Source organism: Crocuta crocuta, unplaced genomic scaffold, assembly GCF_008692635.1.
Source record: "Crocuta crocuta isolate KB4526 unplaced genomic scaffold, BGI_CrCroc_1.0 scaffold36, whole genome shotgun sequence".
Lineage (NCBI taxonomy): Eukaryota > Metazoa > Chordata > Mammalia > Carnivora > Hyaenidae > Crocuta > Crocuta crocuta.
Window position 1 is genome coordinate 14,933,298 of NW_027532203.1, and position 9,551 is coordinate 14,942,848.

Here is a 9,551-nt window from a genome sequence, read left to right on the forward strand (position 1 = left end):
GTCCAAAACTACCTGGGAGTGGAGCTACAGATTTGTTCCAAGGGACAGTCATTAAAGTCAAATTGGAGAATTTGTATTTCTGGCTAAGAGTGGACTGCATTATATATAACCTTTCCTATGTGTGAACTATTATAAGATTAAAATAAAAATAAGCTGGATAAATCATCATGGAATACCAACAAGGCTTCCTGGTATAAGGTGGTCTCCCAAAAGTTGGTGGGGAGACCCTCCCACAAAACAAGCCCTTTCCAGAGGGGCAGATCCAACGGGCCGCAGTAGGGATCTTCTGCTTTACCCAACAACTACACACCTGAAGAGGGAGGGGTGACTTGTGGTTTCCTGGGCTGACAGCAATTTTCTCAAAGGATAGCTCTGAGGTTCCCCAGGGAGAAAGGTACCCCAAAATAAAAATAACAGCCTCCCTCAATAAAAAAAGGGAATGGGTGCTCTGGGAAGGTAAGGGGAGTAAGGTGGTGGAGAGCAGCTTACCACCATCCCATGCCTTTCTGCCCAACCTGTTCAAACTTAGCAAATACATATATATATATTTTTTTTTTTCATTGTAAAATTCTCTGCCTTCAGCAAGGTTGGGGAAAAACATCTCTGAGAGTTGGAGGAAGGTGGCAGAGAGGGTGGGGAATACATTTGGTGAGTGATCCTGAGAACACATGGAAAAGCATGTGACTTCTAAAAGCCAGAAAGGATTACATAAGCTTCTTTTGAAGCATTAGATTCAACACGAGTCCCTGGAAGGGCCACCCTGACTCCTGAGCCTGGACACAAACAGTTCAGTCTCCACAAGGCCGAGCCTTGGCCGTGGGTGAAAAATTCTGCTTTCCATATAGAATTGGCTGGGCACCATGTCGAACGGAAAAAATCTTACCCAGCTAAAATATAGTCTACTTGTCTTACTTCTTAAGAGTTGCTGGAATAGAAAGCATCTTCTTTCCTGTCACATCCCTTGGTCCTAAATGCACATCTTTCTGCGGGCCAGTATGGACAAGAAGGAATAAACCAGATGGAGACTGTTGATTGATGGGGCCCCAGACACCATTCCTGCAACCACTTTCGCTGCCAGGTCACCTGCCTTATTAGGAAAAGCCTGAAAGATCAGTCTCTTCTATGTAGGGAAATACATCTACATTCAGCTTGGGCCTCTGCAAGGACGTATTCAATATCCCAACCTCGGCTTTCCAGCTGTGACCCAGAGGACATACTGGGAGCGGAGGAGAAAGTTCTCTGGTCATGGGCAGGCCACGGGCAGCAGATGTTTTGTGCTCTTCTCCTGTCAGTCTCTACGGTAGTTCAGACTCATTTCTGCCTCCTTCTGGCAGTGGTAAACTGGGTAATTTGAATCAAACTTCCCAATGAACACAACAAAGAAATCTGGATGAAATATATTTGTTAATCTTTCCTAAAAGCACAGAAAAGCTAACAAAATGGGGAGGGTCTTCAAATGAAAGATCTGGCAGAAGGAGATCCAAAGATGTGGGCCAGGGGATTAGGGGCCACTTTTACCCCATCAGATGGACTGTTAATCCAGCTGGAGGAAGGCAGGTGGCTGAGCAATAGTCCTGGAGGCCTTATAGGGTCAGGGGGCCAGCACACCCCTAGGGTTAAGGCCTGGTAACCACTTTATACTTATGGTTGGGACCCCAGGAGGAAGAGAAACAAAAATAAACTGGTCTGACTTCATGCCATGGGGGTGATCTAGAAAATCTCAAGTCCCCAAATTGATCCAGCCTTGCTGGTACCCCAAGCAGCCGGAAGAAGCTACTTAAAATCCCCTTTAGAACTGTCAGTTTTATCAGCACCACTCAAAGCCTCAAATTATTGCATTTCATCAATCTTAAGTATCACTAATTACATGACTGCACTACTATTTTTAGGTACCAGTGAAAAAGGAAAAGAAAAAAAATCTTAGGTACCTACTATTTTAGGTACCAACTATAAATGTAAGACATTGTCAACTATAAACCACATCTGAATTTCAGAGATTAAAGTGTGAAAAAAAGTACATCTTAAAATTGATGAGCTGATATTTATGCAAATATTTTTTCAAAACAATATCTAGCAAACATTCAAAGATAATCAGGCACATAAGGAGATATAACATAAATATGAGCCAGCATGATCATCACAACTTACGACAGAAAAAACAGCTGCATAAGTATTCCAGATGGAAAAATTATGACACACCGAATGTAAACCAACTGTACTTACTTTGCTCATGGAGATTCAAATTGGGCTTAAACATTTCAAAACAAGGAAATAGGAACCATATAAAAGTAACATTAAAGATATGAAAAAGAACTAGAGATTCTAGAATTGATAGTAACTAAAATTAAGAATGCAAGAGATAGATTTGTCTCCAGATTAGATACAGCTGAAGAGACACAGTGTGATTTAGAAGACAGGTGAGAAGAACTACCAGAAGGTAGCTAGAAGATATAAAAAGAATGGAAAATACAGAAGAGAGGGCAAGAGATGTCGAAAATATAGTAAGGAAATCTAAGACAGTAAAATGAACTTACAACACAAAATTTGTCCAGAAATAGGCAAGAGAGTTCAGAGGAAGTTGCTAATAACCCTAAGCTCAGCTCCCTCAAAGACCAACTACACCACCGAAGCAGGTCACCTTAATGAAGATCCAGAGGTAGAATAACAGTGGTTAAAAGTTGCAATATTGTGATTTGTAAGAAATACGTATGTGGCCATTCAGATGACCAAAACCTATTTCTCACACATATTTGGTCTTCATCTATGTCCACAGTTCCCTGTTCACAGTCCCCCAAAACTTGTAAACTTCCCGAGCTAGAAGAGCAATGGGAACATCATAATATTTAGTCTCTGTCCTCGGTTCCCTGATCTCACTTCAGAGCCAAAAAGGTGAAATAGGTCTCTTGTTATTCATAAAAAGCCCCGCTCTTTACCACAACTGGGTACGGTTAAACAGGTGACTCTTGGAAAGCACCTGAGTAGGGACTGGTTGCCAGAACTAACCATGAATAGTGATGGAACTTTCAGTTCTACTCCCTGACTTCCAAGATGGGGAGAGGGGACGGAGGCTGAATCAATCGCCAATGGCCAGTGGTTTAACCTATCATGACTATGTAATGCAACCTCTGTAAAATTCCAAAAGGAAGGGGTTCAGGGAGCTTCGGTTTGGGAAATCCGAACGCTTCTGCACATCACTGTGCTTGGCCCCAAACTCCATGAGGACAGATACTCCTCTGTTTGGGACCTCACCCTATGTATCTCTTCATCTGGCTGTTGATTCATACTCTTTAATATCCTTTGTAATAAACCAGTAATCTAGTGAGTCAACAGGTTTCCTGAGTTCTGAGCCACTCTAGCAAATTAACTGAAGCCAAGGAGCAGATAGTGGGAACCTCAGATTTGTAGCCAGTCACTCAGAAGCAGAGGTGACAAGCTGCCCTTGCAACTGGCTTCTGAGGTGGAAGGCAGTCTTGTGCGACTGAGCCTATATCCTGTGAAATCTGATGCTATCTCCAGGTAGATAAGTCAGAACTGAGTTGAACTGCAGGACAGCCAGCTAGAATTGCTTGAATGTGTGGGGAGAACACGTTGGTTCTCAGAACTTTTGGTGATCAGAACTTTTTTATTTTATTATTACAAAATTTTTTTTTTATGTTTCATTTATTTTTAAGAGCAAGAGATACAGAGCACAATTAGGGGAGGGGCAGAGAGAGAGGGAGACAGAATCCACAGCAGGCTGCAGCTCTGAGCTCTCAGCACAGCCCGACACAGTGCTCAAACTCACAAACAGTGAGATCATAACCAGAGCTGAAGTCTGGCACTTAACCAACTGAGCCAGCCAGGTGCCCCTATGGTACTTTTCTAAGTAGGAAAATAAATGTTTTTATTCTAATTATTTACTACAAGGACAATATCAAAGAGTGTTAAAGGAAGGGTTTTTTTAATTTAAAAAATTTATTGAGATATAACTGACATATAACATTATGTTACTTTTAGGTATACAATGTAATGATTCAACATTTGTATACATTGTGAAATGGCCGCCACAATAAGTCTAATTAACATCCATCACCACACATAGTTACAAATATGAGAACTTTTAAGCTCTACTCCCTTAACAAAACAACTTTCGAATACACAATACAGTAGTATTAAGTGTAGCCACTGTGCTGTTTGTAAAATAATCTCATTCCACTAATTCAACTGTTTCTGTTTTCTCCTGGCTCTTTTCAGGACATATACCTTTGGCAAAGGTGAAATCAGTGTGAATTAATGATTCGTTCTACCAGGATTAGGTGACATGGAAATTCTTCCTGCCTGATCCTCCCTCCGCTAACACATGCTGGCAACCATGAAGTCGGAACAATTTTCCAGTGACAACAAATGTCAAAGGGAATGGCACAAACTCCTCACCCCTAACCCAGGCGTGGCACTAACCTTTGGGTGACCCTGGCAAGCCACCTAACTTCTCTCAGCCTCAGTTTCTCCATGTATACAATGGGACAAGGAGAGCTACTCACCGACCCCCAAAATCCCTTGCAGGTTTAAGTTCTGTGATTGTGTGTAGATTTGACCCAAATCTCCAAACAGGTCTTGACTCTTGAAAAACTTTATAAAAATCAAATCCATGTAAACACAAATGGAAAACTACCCATTTTTTAAAAAATCCCTCCTCCAATAAATCTTCTTGTAGAGAGTCTTTTTATTTTTGTTAAATCTAGACATTGACATATTGACAGCTCAGTTTCACATACAGCCAGGCACATTTAACTACTACATCAATAATCATAGCACGTTCTCTTCCTCACTGAAGGTAGGTCGATTTAAATTAAGGGAAAAGACTGTGAATGAATGAAAAGTCTGAAATACAGAGATTTTTGTTTTGGTTTGTTTTATTATCTTAAGTTCTCAAGTACTTCAATTATTTGCCTTCCCCCGCCCCCAAAAACGTATTTCCTATCTAGCCTGTTGCAATGCAAGGAAAAGTTTCATCCCAGTCTTGGGTATTCCAAAATTTAAGGCTGAATCAATGAAATCTTATGGTAAACTTTCCACATACCATTATAATATACTGAAAAAGAGTTTCATTCACTTTCTGAATCAATAAGCTTGGGCAGTGGACCAACCTCGTTTACAATGCGCAGTAAGCTACTTCCGTCCACTAAGCGAGCTCACACTGCCTCCTGCTAAACTTGAACCACCCTTGCCCCAGATTCCATCCTACAAAGATGCTGCTGATGCCAATGCTGGTCCAGAGCCGCCGAAGTTCTGAAAGTTTACTTCTTAGGACAAACGGTAACAGAAGCACAGGCCATCCTGCGTTTAACAATTCCATCTTGATCCATGCTCTCTATGCATGTCAAGTCATTGAGAAGCTTCCCTTAGCTCTTGCCAGTCATCGGGAGAGCAAAGTCTCTACTTTCCTACCCCTGCGTCCACAGCTGTCCCATGGCTCCTCAAATCTTTCCCAGAGGCAGCTTCACTTACAGCTGACGCAACTGAAACCCCTCTTGCCCAGGACCGTTGTGATGCCCTAGCAACGCTGTCATCTATCTAGGAAGGAAAAGATGCTTTTCCTTCCAACTACATAAGCATCCTGTCCCATCAGAAGACCCTCTCCCCACTTCCCTCCCCACTGCTGCTCACCAGCCACTGCCCAGGCAGCGGCTGGGATGACCCTGTGGGTAATGGTGGCTGCCAGTGGCAGTCCTGCTACCCATACTTCTGGTATGTTAATCAGCCACATGCTAGGGGAAGAATTTGAGATTTTTTTTTTTTTTGGCCTCAAAAGATTGACTTAACATAATGAGCAGATTAGACTATGTAGGATGACAAAGGATGTTTTGCTGATTTATGAAATTATTCATATGGAAAGTTCTACAAAGTTAATTTCACATTTACTAAGTCACCTTGACTGAAAAGAACCAAGTTATATTAAATCAGGCCTCTCCCAGGAAAGTAGGGAGTTGTACAGAATGGTACGTATTAACTAATATCCCTTAACACAGTGCCTGGGTGGCTCAGTCGGTTGAGCAACCAACTTTGGCTCAGGTCATGAACTTACTGCTTGTGAGTTCGAATCCCATGTCAGGCTCTGTGACAGCTCAGAGCCTGGATCCTGCTTCCGATTCTGTGTCTCCCCCTCTCTCTCTGCCCCTCCTCTGCTCACACTGTCTCTGTCGCTGTCTCTCAAAAAGAAATAAACAAAACAAAACAACAGTGTAGTTCTCAATCAAGAGTGATTTTGCTTCTCAGAGGACATCCAGCAACAACTGAAGACATTTTTGATTGTCACAATTTGGGGTAGGGAAGGGCACGCCACTGGTATCTGCTGGGTAGAGGCCAGGGATACTGATAAACATTCTACAATGCACAGGGCAAGTCCCCTGTGACCAAAAAAAAAATTATTCAGCCCACAGCACTGATAGCACTCAGGTTGAAAATCCCTGCCTTAAAATAATGGGCATGTATAGACAGGTAAAGAAGCAAGGATTCTGTTTGGAAAATGATTAACCTTTAAACACTAGAGCAGGCAAAGGCCAGGCTGACATGCAACTGAAGCAGGGCTACGATCTGATTTAGCGACCACACCACGGTACGAAGCATGGAAGGCTCCAGACCTTCACGAGACTGCAGAGACCCTTGCCAACAGTGGTACATGAGGAGGTGATAGCATCATTTCAGGAGCACCAGGAAGGGCACTTTGCCTCCCCAATCCCCTCCAACACCCACTTGCCTGTGCTTGAAATCCTCTCCTGGTGGACAAAGCCTTTCATTCTACAGTTAGGCTTATAGCACAAAGACCCCCCAGAAGAGAGGACAGTGACCTACATTCAGCTTCAAGAAAAAGTGACTGATGACAGATTGTTTTTCCCCTGAGTTTTCATACAGTGAAAGGCTCTGAGCAGCTGAAAGTGGTACAGGCAAAGGAAAACATGATAACAGGCCCGGATGAGGCAGGGAAAGGGTGAAGAAATGGGCAAGACAATGTTCTGAGATAAATGTCCTCTACAGAGTATGCCTGAGCCTGCAGGGAAGGAGGGATGCAGAGAGAAAAAAAAGAAGTCACATTCTTAGCCTTGGAGAAGATTACAATCAAGTTCAGCTCAGGTGAAAAAACTCCAGGAATGCTTGAAAGAATGGCAGGGATGCAGCACTATCCCAGCAGTGAACAGGGGACAAAGGTCCTCGCCAGCCCTGAGATCACAGGGAACCCCAACCTGTGCTGGGTGAAGCCCATCACCCCCAACACCTAGCAGAGTCGTGAACACAGAGTAAAATGCTCAGGCAGCACATCTTTGTTGAATGAATGGAAACTATTCTAGATGAAGAGCAATAGAACTCCTGGTTTGTTTCCCTTCACACCTTTGCTTACACGACTTTTCTCAATCTGGGAAGAAGCCTCAGTTTGAAATCTCTGTGAATCCTATTCCATCTCACAAGGTCAGTTTTTGTTTTCTCTGTACATTCCTGATTTCAGCCCCTGTGGGGTTTTCCTCTGCTCTTCTCATAAGTAAAGGAAGCCTGAAGCCACTCACCTAGTGCTTATCATGTTTCCTATGTATCTTTTATAATGGGCCTACTTCCAAAAAGGCTTTGAGGGGGGCTTTGGAGTTCATAGCAAAAAAGAAGATAATGTAATTTAAAAAGAATTTAAGAGGGAAACTGAAGATCATTTGGGAAGAAACAGATCATTGTACCAAGAAGCCATGATCAAGCAGTTACCAGGAATTGCTGGAACCCAAAGCAGAAAGATGAACACCCTAGACATAGCAAGTTCTCACCATCTGAGAAAAAGCAAGCCACGATGCCATGAGCACAGAGGTTTTTCTGACATTAAATTCTAGGAGGAATTTGCTCCTCGCTTTTCAAGTTTGCTGTGCAAGCAATCTTTTTACGTGTTTGTCTCAAGAACTCTGTTAAGTCCTTTAGGATAGGGGCGCTTGGGTGGCTCAGTCGGTTAAGCATCCAACTTTGGCTCAGGTCATGATCTCATGGTTGGTGGGTTCGAGCCCCGCGTTGGGCTCTGTGCTGACAGCTCGGAGCCTGGAGCCTGCTATGGATTCTCTCTCTCTCTCTCTCTCTCTCTCAAAAATAAACATTAAAAAAAATCTTTGATGACAAAGACTACGTTAGATTATATTTCCCTGATAGCAGCCTATATTAAACGTAAGTGCTCAAATATTTGCCAATAGACTGATGGCCCACGTATTCTTGACAATCTGGATATTCCAGTGCATGCCAGGATGCCAAGATGATCAGAGTAGTAGTCATCTTATCTCTTAGCAGGAAGGACCCTCAGACCATTTGATTCTTTCACATTGTCCCTAGGCACCCAAAGGATGGGATTTTAAAGCTATTCTCACCCCATCTGTTGTCACCAATTTGAAACCAGGAGTTGGAAGGTCCAGGCTGGTCCTATCTTCGTGCCTTCCCCCACCGCCTTCATGGTTTAGTTCATTGTCCTTTTGTCTGTCTTTCTGTCCTCACCACTGATTGTCTATCCCTTTGAGTATCAAGGCTTTGCCCTATTAACCTTTAATTCACTGCAGTAACTAGCATGGTGCTCTGCACAAAGGAATTGCCTTCTTTTTTTTTTTTTTTTCAGTGTAAATAAAGTGAATTGGAAAGGGGTCCCAGAGTAGGCCTTTTCACTAGAATGCCCTGCTCCCCTCCAAACAGTCAAGCTCTAGTGTAGAAGACAAGCTCCTCTCACCGCATGGCAAGCAGTCCGGAAAAGGTTAAAATGCTGGTTATAAAGGAACTGAAGACTGAAGGGTCCAAAGACACATTCTCCCCGTTGTTTCCATAAGCTCCCTAAAAGTAGGCTAGGCAATCCTGCAGAACACACACACACACACACACACACACACACACAATCTTTGTACACAGAAGGCGTTCAGAAGATACCTATTAAAATAAGGTCACAGCACAACTAGCTTGAAGGCAGGAAGCAATCAATAAATATATGCTAAAGTGAAAAGTTTGTAACACAACTACTTTGTACATAGTAGATGCTCAATAAATGCCTTTCAATGTAGACGATCCTACACATAGCATGTGCCTTGCACATAGTAGGCCCCCTGTAAACGGCTATTAAACCTCACAGTAGTAGTCGCTCGCTCCTCAGAGAACCCGGGCAGAGGTGACCATAAGTCAAATCCCAGAGATCTATGAATGGAAATGCGCGTCTCGAGGTAACGCTTTCGAGGGTGCCGGAGAAGCGCGTGACAATGCGCGGCCGCGGCGCACAGCGCGCTTTCTCCGGAGCCGCAGACGCACCGCCTGCTCCCGGGCACTGATCTGCAATCCGGACCCATTCCCCACCCAGGCGAGGGAAACCGCCACCGCCTCCAATTGTCACTCCGGGACTGCACCTGAAGCTCCCGCAACGGCCCCCTCCCGGGGCATCCGCCCACCCAGGATTCTCCTTGGATTCCGGAGAGTTGCGGGCAGAACAAAAGCAAACGGCAGCCGGGCTTCCAGTTGCTTTTCCGATGGAGAGCAGCGGGGGAAGAGGCTGGGGGAGCTGGCCCAGAACCGGGCTGCGT

At 43.8% G+C, this 9,551-nt stretch overlaps 1 protein-coding gene across 1 annotated transcript in view; it reads right to left on the bottom strand.

Annotated features, from left to right (window-relative positions):
- The window catches only part of MAPK4 (mitogen-activated protein kinase 4), a 147,668-nt gene that overhangs the window by 137,403 nt on the left and 714 nt on the right, over window positions 1-9,551 (bottom strand).